The following is a 22199-nucleotide window of genomic DNA, read 5'->3' on the forward strand; positions in this document are numbered from 1 at the left end:
TTTGCAGTTGAAACTGAAGTTTGTTACTTATTCAGATATTATATGCACTGCCAATTTTTAGCTGAGATTCTAAAAGAACTCAGAGACAAAATGGACTTAAAGTTTTGTCAGAAGTGGGATTCGAACCCACGTCTCCAGGAGAGACTGCGGCCTTAACGCAGCGCCTTAGACCAATCGGCCATCCTGACCACATGTTGCTTGATCATCTACAAAGAGGGAAAGATATTGTGAACCAAAAAAAGCACACATCTTAGGTTATGAGTGGCTAGAGCAAGAAAAAAACTCACTGCACTTTTCCAAGTAGACAACCATATAAGCCCATGTGAAGGAAATGATCAGATTTTTTCTCTCTCAAGAAAAAAGTAGAGTAAACACACAATTGTCAGAAGTGGGATTTGAACCCACGCCTCCAGAAGAGACTGCGACCTGAACGCAGCGCCTTAGACCACTCGGCCATCCTGACTTGCATTTACAGAACCTTCCACAGGCCAGACAGCCATGCAAGTGGGGTACCGAAAAAGCATGCCCTCAATTTATTTATCCTATTATAAGTACTTCCAACAGATCTTTGAACAATCCATAGAGAGCAGTACCTATGAAGAACTCTTTATGCCTTTAAAGCGTACAAAGAGAAAGTGCTATTAACCAGCCACTTGAACGGCCCAAAGCTGCTTTGAAATTGAGTCAACAGCCACCTCTTGGCTAGCTAAAGCAAATTCAACAAGGAATTTCAATGTCACAACATAGGGTGGAATACGCAAATCTAAGCAGCCCCTGATCACAGCCCTGAGGAAATTGCCGTAAGTGTGCTGGAGTCCAACTGTCTACCAGATGCTAGGCATTCTTCCATATTTGCATGGCCTGTCTGGCCAGGGCATACAAGAGCATGACTCTTCCAGATGAGCTCTTACATGGGTCCTATGCTCATATAGTAAGGACTGCACTTTGTCAGCAAGACTTTATACAACCGAAATATATGAGAAACCCCAGCTCTCTTGACTAGATGAGGACGGAATCACATCCCAGGTGAAGACCAACAGATGCAACTTCCATCAGATGTTAACCTGAAAAAGGAGATTACATCTCCAAAAGTCATGTCAGAAGTGGGATTCGAACCCACGCTTCCAGAGGAGACTGCGGCCTAAACACAGCGCCTTAGACCACTCGGCCATCCTGACAGTGCAGAGTCTTAAGAAATGTATAAAAGTCACTCAGAAATTTCTGCCTCCATGCAAGCCTGAAATAATTTAAACCTTCAAACACAAGGTGCAACTTTATGCACAGGACAATAAACACAGAAGATCACATGTGAAAGTATTTCATTTCACAGGTGTACAATTTTTATGCTTTTAGAATACCTCATACCTCTCACCAGCTATTTAGGGTCCTGTATCCTACTCACAAAATTACCTTGCCTGCGACCTCTCTCTCTACACAAGCAACTCCTGCACAGGAAGTAGGAAGGCAGAAGGTGGGGCATATTATGCAAATGTATGCTGTCATTGTGCCTTGCAGATTCATGCAGGATTTCTAGATCCTTGCTGGATACAAGAGAGCAGCCCTTGTTTCAGATCAACTGTCCCTAGCAGGGAACGTCTGAGCACATGCAGTCTTTTGCTCTCTAGCCCCTGGCCTGGGACTCACCCTCACTGGCTGAGGCGTGAATTTCTGCATACCAACGTTGCATAGATGGTACGTTTGTGGTCGGTTTGGGATGGGTGGGAGGTCAAAAGCAGGGAAAAGTATGTCGCCTTCACTTCTAGTCTCCTCTTCTAGGCCTACCTGCCGTTCACTCACTCTGTCTTTGTTTCATTCTCTCCTTCCTCAACACCCCTTCTCACTCACTCGCTCTATCACTTGTGCTCTTTCCCCTTGCTCTGCATTTCATAGTGGAAACATCTCTTGAATGGAGCATTAGAAAATGAGGTTACATAAAATTAACAATCTACTTATTGGAAACCAAAAATATCACAAGACTGAATGTAACCCATTTCATTAATAAAAGGGACTTTTTAAGCACCCCCCAAAAAACACATAAAACACCACGAGTGCTAGAAGAATATTATACGAGCTTGAAGACAGAATTGGGCAAATTAATTTGCAGTTGAAACTGAAGTTTGTTACTTATTCAGATATTTTATGCACTGCCAATTTTTAGCTGAGATTCTAAAAGAACTCAGAGACAAAATGGACTTAAAGTTTTGCCAGAAGTGGGATTCGAACACACGCCTCCAGGAGAGACTGCGGCCTTAACGCTGCGCCTTAGACCACTCGGCCATCCTGACCACATGCTGCTTGATCATCTACAGAGAGGGAAAGATATTGTGAAACAAAAAAAGCACACATCTTAGGTCATGAGTGGCTAGAGCAAGAAAAAAACTCACTGCACTTTTCCAAGTAGACAACCATATAAGCCCATGTGAGGGAACTGATCAGATTTTTTCTCTCTCAAGAAAAAAGTAGAGTAAACACACAATTGTCAGAAGTGGGATTTGAACCCACGCCTCCAGAAGAGACTGCTACCTGAACGCAGCGCCTTAGACCACTCGGCCATCCTGACTTGCATTTGTGGAACCTTCCACAGGCCAGACAGCCATGCAAGTGGGGTACCGAAAAGGCATGCCCTCAATTTATTTATCCTATTATAAGTACTTCCAACAGATCTTTGAACAATCCATAGAGAGCAGTACCTATGAAGAACTCTTTAGACCTTTAAGGCGTACAAAGAGAAAGTGCAATTAACCAGCCACTTGAACGGCCCAAAGCTGCTTTGAAATTGAGTCAACAGCCACCTCTTGGCTAGCTAAAGCAAATTCAACAAGGAATTTCAATGTCACAACATAGGGTGGAATACGCAAATCTAAGCAGCCCCTGATCACAGCCCTGAGGAAATTGCCGTAAGTGTGCTGGAGTCCAACTGTCTACCAGATGCTAGGCATTCTTCCATATTTGCATGGCCTGTCTGGCCAGGGCATACAAGAGCATGACTCTTCCAGATGAGCTCTTACATGGGTCCTATGCTCATATAGTAAGGACTGCACTTTGTCAGCAAGACTTTATACAACCGAAATATATGAGAAACCCCAGCTCTCTTGACTAGATGAGGACGGAATCACATCCCAGGTGAGGACCAACAGATGCAACTTCCATCAGATGTTAACCTGAAAAAGGAGATTACATCTCCAAAAGTCATGTCAGAAGTGGGATTCGAACCCACATCTCCAGAGGAGACTGCAGCCTAAACACAGCGCCTTAGACCACTCGGCCATCCTGACAGTGCAGAGTCTGAAGAAATGTATAAAAGTCACTCAGAAATTTCTGCCTCCATGCAAGCCTGAAATAATTTAAACCTTCAAACACAAGGTGCAACTTTATGCACAGGACAATAAACACAGAAGATCACATGTGAAAGCATTTCATTTCACAGGTGTACAATTTTTATGCTTTTAGAATACCTCATACCTCTCACCAGCTATTAAGGGTCCTGTATCCTACTCAGAAAATTACCTTGCATGCGACCTCTCTCTCTACACAAACAACTACTGGACAGGAAGTAGGAAGGCAGAAGGTGGGGCATAATATGCAAATGTATGCTGTCATTGTGCCTTGCAGATTCATGCAGGATTTCTAGATCCTTGCTGGATACAAGAGAGCAGACCTTGTTTCAGATCAACTGTCCCTAGCAGGGAACGTCTGAGCACATGCAGTCTTTTGCTCTCTAGCCCCTGGCTTGGGACTTACCCTCACTGGCTGAGGCGTGAATTTCTGCATACCAACGTTGCATAGATGGTACGTATGTGGTCGGTTTGGGATGGGTGGGAGGTCAAAAGCAGGGAAAAGTATGTCGCCTTCACTTCTAGTCTCCTCTTCTAGGCCTACCTGCCGTTCACTCACTCTGTCTTTGTTTCATTCTCTCCTTCCTCAACACCCCTTCTCACTCACTCGCTCTATCACTTGTGCTCTTTCCCCTTGCTCTGCATTTCATAGTGGAAACATCTCTTGAATGGAGCATTAGAAAATGAGGTTACATAAAATTAACAATCTACTTATTGGAAACCAAAAATATCACAAGTCTGAATGTAACCCATTTCATTAATAAAAGGGACTTTTTAAGCACCCCCCAAAAAACACATAAAAGACCACGAGTGCTAGAAGAATATTATACGAGCTTGAAGACAGAATTGGGCAAATTAATTTGCAGTTGAAACTGAAGTTTGTTACTTATTCAGATATTTTATGCACTGCCTATTTTTAGCTGAGATTCTAAAAGAACTCAGAGACAAAATGGACTTAAAGTTTTGTCAGAAGTGGGATTCGAACACACGCCTCCAGGAGAGACTGCGGCCTTAATGCAGCGCCTTAGACCACTCGGCCATCCTGACCACATGTTGCTTGATCATCTACAGAGAGGGAAAGATATTGTGAAACCAAAAAAGCACACATCTTAGGTCATGAGTGGCTAGAGCAAGAAAAAAACTCACTGCACTTTTCCAAGTAGACAACCATATAAGCCCATGTGAGGGAAATGATCAGATTTTTTCTCTCTCAAGAAAAAAGTAGATTAAACACACAATTGTCAAAAGTGGGATTTGAACCCACGCCTCCAGAAGAGACTGCGACCTGAACGCAGCGCCTTAGACCACTCGGCCATCCTGACTTGCATTTGTGGAACCTTCCACAGGCCAAACAGCCATGCAAGTGGGGTACCGAAAAGGCATGCCCTCAATTTATTTATCCTATTATAAGTACTTCCAACAGATCTTTGAACAATCCATAGAGAGCAGTACCTATGAAGAACTCTTTAGACCTTTAAGGCGTACAAAGAGAAAGTGCTATTAACCAGCCACTTGAACGGCCCAAAGCTGCTTTGAAATTGAGTCAACAGCCACCTCTTGGCTAGCTAAAGCAAATTCAACAAGGAATTTCAATGTCACAACATAGGGTGGAATACGCAAATCTAAGCAGCCCCTGATCACAGCCCTGAGGAAATTGCCGTAAGTGCGCTGGAGTCCAACTGTCTACCAGATGCTAGGCATTCTTCCATATTTGCATGGCCTGTCTGGCCAGGGCATACAAGAGCATGACTCTTCCAGATGAGCTCTTACATGGGTCCTATGCTCATATAGTAAGGACTGCACTTTGTCAGCAAGACTTTATACAACCGAAATATATGAGAAACCCCAGCTCTCTTGACTAGATGAGGACGGAATCACATCCCAGGTGAAGACCAACAGATGCAACTTCCATCAGATGTTAACCTGAAAAAGGAGATTACATCTCCAAAAGTCATTTCAGAAGTGGGATTCGAACCCACGCCTCCAGAGGAGACTGCGGCCTAAACACAGCGCCTTAGATCACTCGGCCATCCTGACAGTGCAGAGTCTTAAGAAATGTATAAAAGTCACTCAGAAATTTCTGCCTCCATGCAAGCCTGAAATAATTTAAACCTTCAAACACAAGGTGCAACTTTATGCACAGGACAATAAACACAGAAGATCACATGTGAAAGCATTTCATTTCACAGGTGTACAATTTTTATGCTTTTAGAATACCTCATACCTCTCACCAGCTATTTAGGGTCCTGTATCCTACTCACAAAATTACCTTGCATGCGACCTCTCTCTCTACACAAACAACTACTGCACAGGAAGTAGGAAGGCAGAAGGTGGGGCATATTATGCAAATGTATGCTGTCATTGTGCCTTGCAGATTCATGCAGGATTTCTAGATCCTTGCTGGATACAAGAGAGCAGACCTTGTTTCAGATCAACTGTCCCTAGCAGAGAACGTCTGAGCACATGCAGTCTTTTGCTCTCTAGCCCCTGGCCTGGGACTTACCCTCACTGGCTGAGGCGTGAATTTCTGCATACCAACGTTGCATAGATGGTACGTATGTGGTCGGTTTGGGATGGGTGGGAGGTCAAAAGCAGGGAAAAGTATGTCGCCTTCACTTCTAGTCTCCTCTTCTAGGCCTACCTGCCGTTCACTCACTCTGTCTTTGTTTCATTCTCTCCTTCCTCAACACCCCTTCTCACTCACTCGCTCTATCACTTGTGCTCTTTCCCCTTGCTCTGCATTTCATAGTGGAAACATCTCTTGAATGGAGCATTAGAAAATGAGGTTACATAAAATTAACAATCTACTTATTGGAAACCAAAAATATCACAAGTCTGAATGTAACCCATTTCATTAATAAAAGGGACTTTTTAAGCACCCCCCAAAAAACACATAAAACACCACGAGTGCTAGAAGAATATTATACGAGCTTGAAGACAGAATTGGGCAAATTAATTTGCAGTTGAAACTGAAGTTTGTTACTTATTCAGATATTATATGCACTGCCAATTTTTAGCTGAGATTCTAAAAGAACTCAGAGACAAAATGGACTTAAAGGTTTGTCAGAAGTGGGATTCGAACCCACACCTCCAGGAGAGACTGCGGCCTTAACGCAGCGCCTTAGACCACTCGGCCATCCTGACCACATTTGACTGATCATCTACAGAGAGGGAAAGATATTGTGAACCAAAAAAAGCACACAACTTAGGTCATGAGTGGCTAGAGCAAGAAAAAAACTCACTGCACTTTTCCAAGTAGACAACCATATAAGCCCATGTGAAGGAAATGATCAGATTTTTTCTCTCTCAAGAAAAAAGTAGAGTAAACACACAATTGTCAGAAGTGGGATTTGAACCCACGCCTCCAGAAGAGACTGCGACCTGAACGCAGCGCCTTAGACCACTCGGCCATCCTGACTTGCATTTATAGAACCTTCCACAGGCCATACAGCCATGCAAGTGGGGTACCGAAAAAGCATGCCCTCAATTTATTTATCCTATTATAAGTACTTCCAACAGATCTTTGAACAATCCATAGAGAGCAGTACCTATGAAGAACTCTTTATGCCTTTAAGGCGTACAAAGAGAAAGTGCTATTAACCAGCCACTTGAACGGCCCAAAGCTGCTTTGAAATTGAGTCAACAGCCACCTCTTGGCTAGCTAAAGCAAATTCAACAAGGAATTTCAATGTCACAACATAGGGTGGAATACGCAAATCTAAGCAGCCCCTGATCACAGCCCTGAGGAAATTGCCGTAAGTGTGCTGGAGTCCAACTGTCTACCAGATGCTAGGCATTCTTCCATATTTGCATGGCCTGTCTGGCCAGGGCATACAAGAGCATGACTCTTCCAGATGAGCTCTTACATGGGTCCTATGCTCATATAGTAAGGACTGCACTTTGTCAGCAAGACTTTATACAACCAAAATATATGAGAAACCCCAGCTCTCTTGACTAGATGAGGACGGAATCACATCCCAGGTGAAGACCAACAGATGCAACTTCCATCAGATGTTAACCTGAAAAAGGAGATTACATCTCCAAAAGTCATGTCAGAAGTGGGATTCAAACCCACGCCTCCAGAGGAGACTGCAGCCTAAACACAGCGCCTTAGACCACTCGGCCATCCTGACAGAGCAGAGTCTCAAGAAATGTATAAAAGTCACTCAGAAATTTCTGCCTCCATGCAAGCCTGAAATAATTTAAACCTTCAAACACAAGGTGCAACTTTATGCACAGGACAATAAACACAGAAGATCACATGTGAAAGCATTTCATTTCACAGGTGTACAATTTTTATGCTTTTAGAATACCTCATACCTCTCACCAGCTTTTTAGGGTCCTGTATCCGACTCACAAAATTACCTTGCCTGCGACCTCTCTCTCTACACAAACAACTACTGCACAAGAAGTAGGAAGGCAGAAGGTGGGGCATATTATGCAAATGTGTGCTGTCATTGTGCCTTGCAGATTCATGCAGGATTTCTAGATCCTTGCTGGATACAAGAGTGCAGACCTTGTTTCAGATCAACTGTCCCTAGCAGGGAACGTCTGAGCACATGCAGTCTTTTGCTCTCTAGCCCCTGGCCTGGGACTCACCCTCACTGGCTGAGGCGTGAATTTCTGCATACCAACGTTGCATAGATGGTACGTTTGTGGTCGGTTTGGGATGGGTGGGAGGTCAAAAGCAGGGAAAAGTATGTCGCCTTCACTTCTAGTCTCCTCTTCTAGGCATACCTGCCGTTCACTCACTCTGTCTTTGTTTCATTCTCTCCTTCCTCAACACCCCTTCTCACTCACTCGCTCTATCACTTGTGCTCTTTCCCCTTGCTCTGCATTTCATAGTGGAAACATCTCTTGAATGGAGCATTAGAAAATGAGGTTACATAAAATTAACAATCTACTTATTGGAAACCAAAAATATCACAAGACTGATTGTAACCCATTTCATTAATAAAAGGGACTTTTTGAGCACCCCCCCAAAAAACACATAAAACACCACGAGTGCTAGAAGAATATTATACGAGCTTGAAGACAGAATTGGGCAAATTAATTTGCAGTTGAAACTGAAGTTTGTTACTTATTCAGATATTATATGCACTGCCAATTTTTAGCTGAGATTCTAAAAGAACTCAGAGACAAAATGGACTTAAAGTTTTGTCAGAAGTGGGATTCTAACCCACGCCTCCAGGAGAGACTGCGGCCTTAACGCAGCGCCTTAGACCACTCGGCCATCCTGACCACATGTTGCTTGATCATCTACAGAGAGGGAAAGATATTGTGAACCAAAAAAAGCACACATCTTAGGTCATGAGTGGCTAGAGCAAGAAAAAAACTCACTGCACTTTTCCAAGTAGACAACCATATAAGCCCATGTGAGGGAAATGATCTGATTTTTTCTCTCTTAAGAAAAAAGTAGAGTAAACACACAATTGTCAGAAGTGGGATTTGAACCCACGCCTCCAGAAGAGACTGCGACCTGAACGCAGCGCCTTAGGCAACTCGGCCATCCTGACTTGCATTTGTGGAACCTTCCACAGGCCAGACAGCCATGCAAGTGGGGTACCGAAAAGGCATGCCCTCAATTTATTTATCCTATTATAAGTACTTCCAACAGATCTTTGAACAATCCATAGAGAGCAGTACCTATGAAGAACTCTTTAGACCTTTAAGGCGTACAAAGAGAAAGTGCTAATAACCAGCCACTTGAACGGCCCAAAGCTGCTTTGAAATTGAGTCAACAGCCACCTCTTGGATAGCTAAAGCAAATTCAACAAGGAATTTCAATGTCACAACATAGGGTGGAATACGCAAATCTAAGCAGCCCCTGATCACAGCCCTGAGGAAATTGCCGTAAGTGTGCTGGAGTCCAACTGTCTACCAGATGCTAGGCATTCTTCCATATTTGCATGGCCTGTCTGGCCAGGGCATACAAGAGCATGACTCTTCCAGATGAGCTCTTACATGGGTCCTATGCTCATATAGTAAGGACTGCACTTTGTCAGCAAGACTTTATACAACCGAAATATATGAGAAACCCCAGCTCTCTTGACTAGATGATGACGGAATCACATCCCAGGTGAAGACCAACAGATGCAACTTCCATCAGATGTTAACCTGAAAAAGGATATTACATCTCCAAAAGTCATGTCAGAAGTGGGATTCGAACCCACGCCTCCAGAGGAGACTGCGGCCTAAACACAGCGCCTTAGACCACTCGGCCATCCTGACAGTGCAGAGTCTTAAGAAATGTATAAAAGTCACTCAGAAATTTCTGCCTCCATGCAAGCCTGAAATAATTTAAACCTTCAAACACAAGGTGCAACTTTATGCACAGGACAATAAACACAGAAGATCACATGTGAAAGTATTTCATTTCACAGGTGTACAATTTTTATGCTTTTAGAATACCTCATACCTCTCACCAGCTATTTAGGGTCCTGTATCCTACTCACAAAATTACCTTGCCTGCGACCTCTCTCTCTACACAAACAACTACTGCACAGGAAGTAGGAAGGCAGAAGGTGGGGTATATTATGCGAATGTGTGCTGTCATTGTGCCTTGCAGATTCATGCAGGATTTCTAGATCCTTGCTGGATACAAGAGAGCAGACCTTGTTTCAGATCAACTGTCCCTAGCAGAGAACGTCTGAGCACATGCAGTCTTTTGCTCTCTAGCCCCTGGCCTGGGACTCACCCTCACTGGCTGAGGCGTGAATTTCTGCATACCAACGTTGCATAGATGGTACGTTTGTGGTCGGTTTGGGATGGGTGGGAGGTCAAAAGCAGGGAAAAGTATGTCGCCTTCACTTCTAGTCTCCTCTTCTAGGCCTACCTGCCGTTCACTCATTCTGTCTTTGTTTCATTCTCTCCTTCCTCAACACCCCTTCTCACTCACTCGCTCTATCACTTGTGCTCTTTCCCCTTGCTCTGCATTTCATAGTGGAAACATCTCTTGAATGGAGCATTAGAAAATGAGGTTACATAAAATTAACAATCTACTTATTGGAAACCAAAAATATCACAAGACTGAATGTAACCCATTTCATTAATAAAAGGGACTTTTTAAGCACCCCCCAAAAAACACATAAAACACCACGAGTGCTAGAAGAATATTATACGAGCTTGAAGACAGAATTGGGCAAATTAATTTGCAGTTGAAACTGAAGTTTGTTACTTATTCAGATATTTTATGCACTGCCAATTTTTAGCTGAGATTCTAAAAGAACTCAGAGACAAAATGGACTTAAAGTTTTGCCAGAAGTGGGATTCGAACACACGCCTCCAGGAGAGACTGCGGCCTTAACGCAGCGCCTTAGACCACTCAGCCATCCTGACCACATGTTGCTTGATCATCTACAGAGAGGGAAAGATATTGTGAAACAAAAAAAGCACACATCTTAGGTCATGAGTGGCTAGAGCAAGAAAAAAACTCACTGCACTTTTCCAAGTAGACAACCATATAAGCCCATGTGAGGGAAATGATCAGATTTTTTCTCTCTCAAGAAAAAAGTAGAATAAACACACAATTGTCAGAAGTGGGATTTGAACCCACGCCTCCAGAAGAGACTGCGACCTGAACGCAGCGCCTTAGACCACTCGGCCATCCTGACTTGCATTTGTGGAACCTTCCACAGGCCAGACAGCCATGCAAGTGGGGTACCGAAAAGGCATGCCCTCAATTTATTTATCCTATTATAAGTACTTCCAACAGATCTTTGAACAATCCATAGAGAGCAGTACCTATGAAGAACTCTTTAGACCTTTAAGGCGTACAAAGAGAAAGTGCAATTAACCAGCCACTTGAACGGCCCAAAGCTGCTTTGAAATTGAGTCAACAGCCACCTCTTGGCTAGCTAAAGCAAATTCAACAAGGAATTTCAATGTCACAACATAGGGTGGAATACGCAAATCTAAGCAGCCCCTGATCACAGCCCTGAGGAAATTGCCGTAAGTGTGCTGGAGTCCAACTGTCTACCAGATGCTAGGCATTCTTCCATATTTGCATGGCCTGTCTGGCCAGGGCATACAAGAGCATGACTCTTCCAGATGAGCTCTTACATGGGTCCTATGCTCATATAGTAAGGACTGCACTTTGTCAGCAAGACTTTATACAACCGAAATATATGAGAAACCCCAGCTCTCTTGACTAGATGAGGACGGAATCACATCCCAGGTGAGGACCAACAGATGCAACTTCCATCAGATGTTAACCTGAAAAAGGAGATTACATCTCCAAAAGTCATGTCAGAAGTTGGATTCGAACCCACGCCTCCAGAGGAGACTGCGGCCTAAACACAGCGCCTTAGACCACTCGGCCATCCTGACAGTGCAGAGTCTTAAGAAATGTATAAAAGTCACTCAGAAATTTCTGCCTCCATGCAAGCCTGAAATAATTTAAACCTTCAAACACAAGGTGAAACTTTATGCACAGGACAATAAACACAGAAGATCACATGTGAAAGCATTTCATTTCACAGGTGTACAATTTTTATGCTTTTAGAATACCTCATACCTCTCACCAGCTATTTAGGGTCCTGTATCCTACTCAGAAAATTACCTTGCATGCGACCTCTCTCTCTACACAAACAACTACTGCACAGGAAGTAGGAAGGCAGAAGGTGGGGCATATTATGCAAATGTATGCTGTCATTGTGCCTTGCAGATTCATGCAGGATTTCTAGATCCTTGCTGGATACAAGAGAGCAGACCTTGTTTCAGATCAACTGTCCCTAGCAGGGAACGTCTGAGCACATGCAGTCTTTTGCTCTCTAGCCCCTGGCTTGGGACTTACCCTCACTGGCTGAGGCGTGAATTTCTGCATACCAACGTTGCATAGATGGTACGTATGTGGTCGGTTTGGGATGGGTGGGAGGTCAAAAGCAGGGAAAAGTATGTCGCCTTCACTTCTAGTCTCCTCTTCTAGGCCTACCTGCCGTTCACTCACTCTGTCTTTGTTTCATTCTCTCCTTCCTCAACACCCCTTCTCACTCACTCGCTCTATCACTTGTGCTCTTTCCCCTTGCTCTGCATTTCATAGTGGAAACATCTCTTGAATGGAGCATTAGAAAATGAGGTTACATAAAATTAACAATCTACTTATTGGAAACCAAAAATATCACAAGTCTGAATGTAACCCATTTCATTAATAAAAGGGACTTTTTAAGCACCCCCCAAAAAACACATAAAACACCACGAGTGCTAGAAGAATATTATACGAGCTTGAAGACAGAATTGGGCAAATTAATTTGCAGTTGAAACTGAATTTTGTTACTTATTCAGATATTTTATGCACTGCCAATTTTTAGCTGAGATTCTAAAAGAACTCAGAGACAAAATGGACTTAAAGTTTTGTCAGAAGTGGGATTCGAACACACGCCTCCAGGAGAGACTGCGGCCTTAACGCAGCGCCTTAGACCACTCGGCCATCCTGACCACATGTTGCTTGATCATCTACAGAGAGGGAAAGATATTGTGAAACAAAAAAAGCACACATCTTAGGTCATGAGTGGCTAGAGCAAGAAAAAAACTCACTGCACTTTTCCAAGTAGACAACCATATAAGCCCATGTGAGGCAAATGATCAGATTTTTTCTCTCTCAAGAAAAAAGTAGAGTAAACACACAATTGTCAGAAGTGGGATTTGAACCCACGCCTCCAGAAGAGACTGCGACCTGAACGCAGCGCCTTAGACCACTCGGCCATCCTGACTTGCATTTGTGGAACCTTCCACAGGCCAGACAGCCATGCAAGTGGGGTACCGAAAAGGCATGCCCTCAATTTATTTATCCTATTATAAGTACTTCCAACAGATCTTTGAACAATCCATAGAGAGCAGTACCTATGAAGAACTCTTTAGACCTTTAAGGCGTACAAAGAGAAAGTGCTATTAACCAGCCACTTGAACGGCCCAAAGCTGCTTTGAAATTGAGTCAACAGCCACCTCTTGGCTAGCTAAAGCAAATTCAACAAGGAATTTCAATGTCACAACATAGGGTGGAATACGCAAATCTAAGCAGCCCCTGATCACAGCCCTGAGGAAATTGCCGTAAGTGTGCTGGAGTCCAACTGTCTACCAGATGCTAGGCATTCTTCCATATTTGCATGGCCTGTCTGGCCAGGGCATACAAGAGCATGACTCTTCCAGATGAGCTCTTACATGGGTCCTATGCTCATATAGTAAGGACTGCACTTTGTCAGCAAGACTTTATACAACCGAAATATATGAGAAACCCCAGCTCTCTTGACTAGATGAGGACGGAATCACATCCCAGGTGAAGACCAACAGATGCAACTTCCATCAGATGTTAACCTGAAAAAGGAGATTACATCTCTAAAAGTCATGTCAGAAGTGGGATTCAAACCCACGCCTCCAGAGGAGACTGCGGCCTAAACACAGCGCCTTAGACCACTCGGCCATCCTGACAGTGCAGAGTCTGAAGAAATGTATAAAAGTCACTCAGAAATTTCTGCCTCCATGCAAGCCTGAAATAATTTAAACCTTCAAACACAAGGTGCAACTTTATGCACAGGACAATAAACACAGAAGATCACATGTGAAAGCATTTCATTTCACAGGTGTACAATTTTTATGCTTTTAGAATACCTCATACCTCTCACCAGCTATTTAGGGTCCTGTATCCTACTCACAAAATTACCTTGCATGCGACCTCTCTCTCTACACAAACAACTACTGCACAGGAAGTAGGAAGGCAGAAGGTGGGGCATATTATGCAAATGTATGCTGTCATTGTGCCTTGCAGATTCATGCAGGATTTCTAGATCCTTGCTGGATACAAGAGAGCAGACCTTGTTTCAGATCAACTGTCCCTAGCAGGGAACGTCTGAGCACATGCAGTCTTTTGCTCTCTAGCCCCTGGCTTGGGACTTACCCTCACTGGCTGAGGCGTGAATTTCTGCATACCAACGTTGCATAGATGGTACGTATGTGGTCGGTTTGGGATGGGTGGGAGGTCAAAAGCAGGGAAAAGTATGTCGCCTTCACTTCTAGTCTCCTCTTCTAGACCTACCTGCCGTTCACTCACTCTGTCTTTGTTTCATTCTCTCCTTCCTCAACACCCCTTCTCACTCACTCGCTCTATCACTTGTGCTCTTTCCCCTTGCTCTGCATTTCATAGTGGAAACATCTCTTGAATGGAGCATTAGAAAATGAGGTTACATAAAATGAACAATCTACTTATTGGAAACCAAAAATATCACAAGTCTGAATGTAACCCATTTCATTAATAAAAGGGACTTTTTAAGCACCCCCCAAAAAACACATAAAACACCACGAGTGCTGGAAGAATATTATACGAGCTTGAAGACAGAATTGGGCAAATTAATTTGCAGTTGAAACTGAAGTTTGTTACTTATTCAGATATTATATGCACTGCCAATTTTTAGCTGAGATTCTAAAAGAACTCAGAGACAAAATGGACTAAAAGGTTTGTCAGAAGTGGGATTCGAACCCACGCCTCCAGGAGAGACTGCGGCCTTAACGCAGCGCCTTAGACCACTCGGCCATCCTGACCACACATTGCTTGATCATCTACAGAGAGGGAAAGATATTGTGAACCAAAAAAAGCACACATCTTAGGTCATGAGTGGCTAGAGCAAGAAAAAAACTCACTGCACTTTTCCAAGTAGACAACCATATAAGCCCATGTGAGGGAAATGATCTGATTTTTTCTCTCCCAAGAAAAAAGTAGAGTAAACACACAATTGTCAGAAGTGGGATTTGAACCCACACCTCCAGAAGAGACTGCGACCTGAACGCAGCGCCTTAGACCACTCGGCCATCCTGACTTGCATTTGTGGAACCTTCCACAGGCCAGACAGCCATGCAAGTGGGGTACCGAAAAGGCATGCCCTCAATTTATTTATCCTATTATAAGTACTTCCAACAGATCTTTGAACAATCCATAGAGAGCAGTACCTATGAAGAACTCTTTAGACCTTTAAGGCGTACAAAGAGAAAGTGCTATTAACCAGCCACTTGAAAGGCCCAAAGCTGCTTTGAAATTGAGTCAACAGCCACCTCTTGGCTAGCTAAAGCAAATTCAACAAGGAATTTCAATGTCACAACATAGGGTGGAATACGCAAATCTAAGCAGCCCCTGATCACAGCCCTGAGGAAATTGCCGTAAGTGTGCTGGAGTCCAACTGTCTACCAGATGCTAGGCATTCTTCCATATTTGCATGGCCTGTCTGGCCAGGGCATACAAGAGCATGACTCTACCAGATGAGCTCTTACATGGGTCCTATGCTCATATAGTAAGGACTGCACTTTGTCAGCAAGACTTTATACAACCGAAATATATGAGAAACCCCAGCTCTCTTGACTAGATGAGGACGGAATCACATCCCAGGTGAAGACCAACAGATGCAACTTCCATCAGAAGTTAACCTGAAAAAGGAGATTACATCTCCAAAGTCATGTCTGAAGTGGGATTCGAACCCACGTCTCCAGAGGAGACTGCGGCCTAAACACAGCGCCTTAGACCACTCGGCCATCCTGACAGAGCAGAGTCTTAAGAAATGTATAAAAGTCACTCAGAAATTTCTGCCTCCATGCAAGCCTGAAATAATTTAAACCTTCAAACACAAGGTGCAACTTTATGCACAGGACAATAAACACAGAAGATCACATGTGAAAGCATTTTATTTCACAGGTGTACAATTTTTATGCTTTTAGAATACCTCATACCTCTCACCAGCTTTTTAGGGTCCTATATCCGACTCACAAAATTACCTTGCCTGCGACCTCTCTCTCTACACAAACAACTACTGCACAGGAAGTAGGAAGGCAGAAGGTGGGGCATATTATGCAAATGTGTGCTGTCATTGTGCCTTGCAGATTCATGCAGGATTTCTAGATCCTTGCTGGATACAAGAGTGCAGACCTTGTTTCAGATCAACTGTCCCTAGCAGGGAACGTCTGAGCACATGCAGTCTTTTGCTCTCTAGCCCCTGGCCTGGGACTCACCCTCACTGGCTGAGGCGTGAATTTCTGCATACCAACGTTGCATAGATGGTACGTTTGTGGTCGGTTTGGGATGGGTGGGAGGTCAAAAGCAGGGAAAAGTATGTCGCCTTCACTTCTAGTCTCCTCTTCTAGGCATACCTGCCGTTCACTCACTCTGTCTTTGTTTAATTCTTTCCTTCCTCAACACCCCTTCTCACTCACTCGCTCTATCACTTGTGCTCTTTCCCCTTGCTCTGCATTTCATAGTGGAAACATCTCTTGAATGGAGCATTAGAAAATGAGGTTACATAAAATTAACAATCTACTTATTGGAAACCAAAAATATCACAAGACTGAATGTAACCCATTTCATTAATAAAAGGGACTTTTTGAGCACCCCCCAAAAAACACATAAAACACCACGAGTGCTAGAAGAATATTATACGAGCTTGAAGACAGAATTGGGCAAATTAATTTGCAGTTGAAACTGAAGTTTGTTACTTATTCAGATATTATATGCACTGCCAATTTTTAGCTGAGATTCTAAAAGAACTCAGAGACAAAATGGACTTAAAGTTTTGTCAGAAGTGGGATTTGAACCCACGCCTCCAGGAGAGACTGCGGCCTTAACGCAGCGCCTTAGACCACTCGGCCATCCGGACCACATGTTGCTTGATCATCTACAGAGAGGGGAAGATATTGTGAAACAAAAAAAGCACACATCTTAGGTCATGAGTGGCTAGAGCAAGAAAAAAACTCACTGCACTTTTCCAAGTAGACAACCATATAAGCCCATGTGAGGCAAATGATCAGATTTTTTCTCTCTCAAGAAAAAAGTAGAGTAAACACACAATTGTCAGAAGTGGGATTTGAACCCACGCCTCCAGAAGAGACTGCGACCTGAACGCAGCGCCTTAGACCACTCGGCCATCCTGACTTGCATTTGTGGAACCTTCCACAGGCCAGACAGCCATGCAAGTGGGGTACCGAAAAGGCATGCCCTCAATTTATTTATCCTATTATAAGTACTTCAAACAGATCTTTGAACAATCCATAGAGAGCAGTACCTATGAAGAACTCTTAAGACCTTTAAGGCGTACAAAGAGAAAGTGCTATTAACCAGCCACTTGAACGGCCCAAAGCTGCTTTGAAATTGAGTCAACAGCCACCTCTTGGCTAGCTAAAGCAAATTCAACAAGGAATTTCAATGTCACAACATAGGGTGGAATACGCAAATCTAAGCAGCCCCTGATCACAGCCCTGAGGAAATTGCCGTAAGTGTGCTGGAGTCCAACTGTCTACCAGATGCTAGGCATTCTTCCATATTTGCATGGCCTGTCTGGCCAGGGCATACAAGAGCATGACTCTTCCAGATGAGCTCTTACATGTGTCCTATGCTCATATAGTAAGGACTGCACTTTGTCAGCAAGACTTTATACAACCGAAATATATGAGAAACCCCAGCTCTCTTGACTAGATGAGGACGGAATCACATCCCAGGTGAAGACCAACAGATGCAACTTCCATCAGATGTTAACCTGAAAAAGGAGATTACATCTCCAAAAGTCATTTCAGAAGTGGGATTCGAACCCACGCCTCCAGAGGAGACTGCGGCCTAAACACAGCGCCTTAGACCACTCGGCCATCCTGACAGTGCAGAGTCTTAAGAAATGTATAAAAGTCACTCAGAAATTTCTGCCTCCATGCAAGCCTGAAATAATTTAAACCTTCAAACACAAGGTGCAACTTTATGCACAGGACAATAAACACAGAAGATCACATGTGAAAGCATTTCATTTCACAGGTGTACAATTTTTATGCTTTTAGAATACCTCATACCTCTCACCAGCTATTTAGGGTCCTGTATCCTACTCACAAAATTACCTTGCATGCGACCTCTCTCTCTACACAAACAACTACTGCACAGGAAGTAGGAAGGCAGAAGGTGGGGCATATTATGCAAATGTATGCTGTCATTGTGCCTTGCAGATTCATGCAGGATTTCTAGATCCTTGCTGGATACAAGAGAGCAGACCTTGTTTCAGATCAACTGTCCCTAGCAGAGAACGTCTGAGCACATGCAGTCTTTTGCTCTCTAGCCCCTGGCCTGGGACTTACCCTCACTGGCTGAGGCGTGAATTTCTGCATACCAACGTTGCATAGATGGTACGTATGTGGTCGGTTTGGGATGGGTGGGAGGTCAAAAGCAGGGAAAAGTATGTCGCCTTCACTTCTAGTCTCCTCTTCTAGGCCTACCTGCCGTTCACTCACTCTGTCTTTGTTTCATTCTCTCCTTCCTCAATACCCCTTCTCACTCACTCGCTCTATCACTTGTGCTCTTTCCCCTTGCTCTGCATTTCATAGTGGAAACATCTCTTGAATGGAGCATTAGAAAATGAGGTTACATAAAATTAACAATCTACTTATTGGAAACCAAAAATATCACAAGTCTGAATGTAACCCATTTCATTAATAAAAGGGACTTTTTAAGCACCCCCCAAAAAACACATAAAACACCACGAGTGCTAGAAGAATATTATACGAGCTTGAAGACAGAATTGGGCAAATTAATTTGCAGTTGAAACTGAAGTTTGTTACTTATTCAGATATTATATGCACTGCCAATTTTTAGCTGAGATTCTAAAAGAACTCAGAGACAAAATGGACTTAAAGGTTTGTCAGAAGTGGGATTCGAACCCACACCTCCAGGAGAGACTGCGCCCTTAACGCAGCGCCTTAGACCACTCGGCCATCCTGACCACATTTGACTGATCATCTACAGAGAGGGAAAGATATTGTGAACCAAAAAAAGCACACAACTTAGGTCATGAGTGGCTAGAGCAAGAAAAAAACTCACTGCACTTTTCCAAGTAGACAACCATATAAGCCCATGTGAGGGAAATTATCTGATTTTTTCTCTCTCAAGAAAAAAGTAGAGTAAACACACAATTGTCAGAAGTGGGATTTGAACCCACGCCTCCAGAAGTGACTGCGACCTGAACGCAGCACCTTAGACCACTCGGCCATCCTGACTTGCATTTGTGGAACCTTCCACAGGCCAGACAGCCATGCAAGTGGGGTACCGAAAAGGCATGCCCTCAATTTATTTATCCTATTATAAGTACTTCCAACAGATCTTTGAACAATCCATAGAGAGCAGTACCTATGAAGAACTCTTAAGACCTTTAAGGCGTACAAAGAGAAAGTGCTATTAACCAGCCACTTGAAAGGCCCAAAGCTGCTTTGAAATTGAGTCAACAGCCACCTCTTGGCTAGCTAAAGCAAATTCAACAAGGAATTTCAATGTCACAACATAGGGTGGAATACGCAAATCTAAGCAGCCCCTGATCACAGCCCTAAGGAAATTGCCGTAAGCGTGCTGGAGTCCAACTGTCTACCAGATGCTAGGCATTCTTCCATATTTGCATGGCCTGTCTGGCCAGGGCATACAAGAGCATGACTCTTCCAGATGAGCTCTTACATGGGTCCTATGCTCATATAGTAAGGACTGCACTTTGTCAGCAAGACTTTATACAACCGAAATATATGAGAAACCCCAGCTCTCTTGACTAGATGAGGACGGAATCACATCCCAGGTGAAGACCAACAGATGCAACTTCCATCAGATGTTAACCTGAAAAAGGAGATTACATCTCCAAAAGTCACGTCAGAAGTTGGATTTGAACCCGCGCCTCCAGAGGAGACTGCGGCCTAAACACAGCGCCTTAGACCACTCGGCCATCCTGACAGTGCAGAGTCTTAAGAAATGTATAAAAGTCACTCAGAAATTTCTGCCTCCATGCAAGCCTGAAATAATTTAAACCTTCAAACACAAGGTGCAACTTTATGCACAGGTCAATAAACACAGAAGATCACATGTGAAAGCATTTCATTTCACAGGTGTACAATTTTTATGCTTTTAGAATACCTCATACCTCTCACCAGCTATTTAGGGTCCTGTATTATACTCACAAAATTACCTTGCCTGCGACCTCTCTCTCTACACAAACAACTACTGCACAGGAAGTAGGAAGGCAGAAGGTGGGGCATATTATGCAAATGTATGCTGTCATTGTGCCTTGCAGATTCATGCAGGATTTCTAGATCCTTGCTGGATACAAGAGAGCAGACCTTGTTTCAGATCAACTGTCCCTAGCAGGGAACGTCTGAGCACATGCAGTCTTTTGCTCTCTAGCCCCTGGCCTGGGACTTACCCTCACTGGCTGAGGCGTGAATTTCTGCATACCAACGTTGCATAGATGGTACGTTTGTGGTCGGTTTGGGATGGGTGGGAGGTCAAAAGCATGGAAAAGTATGTCGCCTTCACTTCTAGTCTCCTCTTCTAGGCCTACCTGCCGTTCACTCACTCTGTCTTTGTTTCATTCTCTCCTTCCTCAACACCCCTTCTCACTCACTCGCTCTATCACTTGTGCTCTTTCCCCTTGCTCTGCATTTCATAGTGGAAACATCTCTTGAATGGAGCATTAGAAAATGAGGTTACATAAAATTAACAATCTACTTATTGGAAACCAAAAATATCACAAGACTGAATGTAACCCATTTCATTAATAAAAGGGACTTTTTAAGCACCCCCCAAAAAACACATAAAACAGCACGAGTGCTAGAAGAATATTATACGAGCTTGAAGACAGAATTGGGCAAATTAATTTGCAGTTGAAACTGAAGTTTGTTACTTATTCAGATATTATATGCACTGCCAATTTTTAGCTGAGATTCTAAAAGAACTCAGAGACAAAATGGACTTAAAGTTTTTTCAGAAGTGGGATTCGAACCCACGTCTCCAGGAGAGACTGCGGCCTTAAAGCAGCGCCTTAGACCAATCGGCCATCCTGACCACATGTTGCTTGATCATCTACAGAGAGGGAAAGATATTGTGAACCAAAAAAAGCACACATCTTAGGTTATGAGTGGCTAGAGCAAGAAAAAAACTCACTGCACTTTTCCAAGTAGACAACCATATAAGCCCATGTGAAGGAAATGATCAGATTTTTTCTCTCTCAAGAAAAAAGTAGAGTAAACACACAATTGTCAGAAGTGGGATTTGAACCCACGTCTCCAGAAGAGACTGCGACCTGAACGCAGCGCCTTAGACCACTCGGCCATCCTGACTTGCATTTATAGAGCCTTCCACAGGCCAGACAGCCATGCAAGTGGGGTACCGAAAAAGCATGCCCTCAATTTATTTATCCTATTATAAGTACTTCCAACAGATCTTTGAACAATCCATAGAGAGCAGTACCTATGAAGAACTCTTTATGCCTTTAAGGCGTACAAAGCGAAAGTGCTTTTAACCAGCCACTTGAACGGCCCAAAGCTGCTTTGAAATTGAGTCAACAGCCACCTCTTGGCTAGCTAAAGCAAATTCAACAAGGAATTTCAATGTCACAACATAGGGTGGAATACGCAAATCTAAGCAGCCCCTGATCACAGCCCTGAGGAAATGCCGTAAGTGTGCTGGAGTCCAACTGTCTACCAGATGCTAGGCATTCTTCCATATTTGCATGGCCTGTCTGGCCAGGGCATACAAGAGCATGACTCTTCCAGATGAGCTCTTACATGGGTCCTATGCTCATATAGTAAGGACTGCACTTTGTCAGCAAGACTTTATACAACCGAAATATATGAGAAACCCCAGCTCTCTTGACTAGATGAGGACGGAATCACATCCCAGGTGAAGACCAACAGATGCAACTTCCATCAGATGTTAACCTGAAAAAGGAGATTACATCTCCAAAAGTCATGTCAGAAGTGGGATTCAAACCCACGCCTCCAGAGGAGACTGCGGCCTAAACACAGCGCCTTAGACCACTCGGCCATCCTGACAGAGCAGAGTCTCAAGAAATGTATAAAAGTCACTCAGAAATTTCTGCCTCCATG

At 43.6% G+C, this 22199-nt stretch overlaps 18 non-coding genes across 18 annotated transcripts; all 18 read right to left on the reverse strand.

The window, feature by feature from the left end:
- Window positions 1-380: 380 nt before the first annotated feature.
- TRNAL-CAG (transfer RNA leucine (anticodon CAG)) lies at window positions 381-463 on the reverse strand. Its single transcript has one exon. It is a non-coding gene; the product is annotated as a tRNA-Leu (tRNA).
- Window positions 464-1095: 632 nt separating this feature from the next.
- Window positions 1096-1178, reverse strand: TRNAL-UAG (transfer RNA leucine (anticodon UAG)). Its single transcript has one exon. It is a non-coding gene; the product is annotated as a tRNA-Leu (tRNA).
- Window positions 1179-4574: 3396 nt separating this feature from the next.
- On the reverse strand, window positions 4575-4657 carry TRNAL-CAG (transfer RNA leucine (anticodon CAG)). The gene has a single exon. It is a non-coding gene; the product is annotated as a tRNA-Leu (tRNA).
- Window positions 4658-6396: 1739 nt separating this feature from the next.
- Window positions 6397-6479, reverse strand: TRNAL-AAG (transfer RNA leucine (anticodon AAG)). Its single transcript has one exon. It is a non-coding gene; the product is annotated as a tRNA-Leu (tRNA).
- A 191-nt stretch (window positions 6480-6670) lies between these two features.
- Window positions 6671-6753, reverse strand: TRNAL-CAG (transfer RNA leucine (anticodon CAG)). The gene has a single exon. It is a non-coding gene; the product is annotated as a tRNA-Leu (tRNA).
- A 1740-nt stretch (window positions 6754-8493) lies between these two features.
- Window positions 8494-8576, reverse strand: TRNAL-AAG (transfer RNA leucine (anticodon AAG)). Its single transcript has one exon. It is a non-coding gene; the product is annotated as a tRNA-Leu (tRNA).
- Window positions 8577-9483: 907 nt separating this feature from the next.
- Window positions 9484-9566, reverse strand: TRNAL-UAG (transfer RNA leucine (anticodon UAG)). The gene has a single exon. It is a non-coding gene; the product is annotated as a tRNA-Leu (tRNA).
- Window positions 9567-10865: 1299 nt separating this feature from the next.
- On the reverse strand, window positions 10866-10948 carry TRNAL-CAG (transfer RNA leucine (anticodon CAG)). Its single transcript has one exon. It is a non-coding gene; the product is annotated as a tRNA-Leu (tRNA).
- A 2014-nt stretch (window positions 10949-12962) lies between these two features.
- On the reverse strand, window positions 12963-13045 carry TRNAL-CAG (transfer RNA leucine (anticodon CAG)). Its single transcript has one exon. It is a non-coding gene; the product is annotated as a tRNA-Leu (tRNA).
- Window positions 13046-13677: 632 nt separating this feature from the next.
- On the reverse strand, window positions 13678-13760 carry TRNAL-UAG (transfer RNA leucine (anticodon UAG)). Its single transcript has one exon. It is a non-coding gene; the product is annotated as a tRNA-Leu (tRNA).
- A 1024-nt stretch (window positions 13761-14784) lies between these two features.
- On the reverse strand, window positions 14785-14867 carry TRNAL-AAG (transfer RNA leucine (anticodon AAG)). The gene has a single exon. It is a non-coding gene; the product is annotated as a tRNA-Leu (tRNA).
- Window positions 14868-15059: 192 nt separating this feature from the next.
- TRNAL-CAG (transfer RNA leucine (anticodon CAG)) lies at window positions 15060-15142 on the reverse strand. The gene has a single exon. It is a non-coding gene; the product is annotated as a tRNA-Leu (tRNA).
- Window positions 15143-16880: 1738 nt separating this feature from the next.
- Window positions 16881-16963, reverse strand: TRNAL-AAG (transfer RNA leucine (anticodon AAG)). Its single transcript has one exon. It is a non-coding gene; the product is annotated as a tRNA-Leu (tRNA).
- Window positions 16964-17155: 192 nt separating this feature from the next.
- On the reverse strand, window positions 17156-17238 carry TRNAL-CAG (transfer RNA leucine (anticodon CAG)). Its single transcript has one exon. It is a non-coding gene; the product is annotated as a tRNA-Leu (tRNA).
- A 1739-nt stretch (window positions 17239-18977) lies between these two features.
- Window positions 18978-19060, reverse strand: TRNAL-AAG (transfer RNA leucine (anticodon AAG)). The gene has a single exon. It is a non-coding gene; the product is annotated as a tRNA-Leu (tRNA).
- Window positions 19061-19251: 191 nt separating this feature from the next.
- Window positions 19252-19334, reverse strand: TRNAL-CAG (transfer RNA leucine (anticodon CAG)). The gene has a single exon. It is a non-coding gene; the product is annotated as a tRNA-Leu (tRNA).
- Window positions 19335-21348: 2014 nt separating this feature from the next.
- Window positions 21349-21431, reverse strand: TRNAL-CAG (transfer RNA leucine (anticodon CAG)). Its single transcript has one exon. It is a non-coding gene; the product is annotated as a tRNA-Leu (tRNA).
- Window positions 21432-22062: 631 nt separating this feature from the next.
- On the reverse strand, window positions 22063-22145 carry TRNAL-UAG (transfer RNA leucine (anticodon UAG)). Its single transcript has one exon. It is a non-coding gene; the product is annotated as a tRNA-Leu (tRNA).
- Window positions 22146-22199: the final 54 nt, after the last annotated feature.

The sequence above is a fragment of the Lissotriton vulgaris genome, chromosome 8, assembly GCF_964263255.1.
Source record: "Lissotriton vulgaris chromosome 8, aLisVul1.2, whole genome shotgun sequence".
Lineage (NCBI taxonomy): Eukaryota > Metazoa > Chordata > Amphibia > Caudata > Salamandridae > Lissotriton > Lissotriton vulgaris.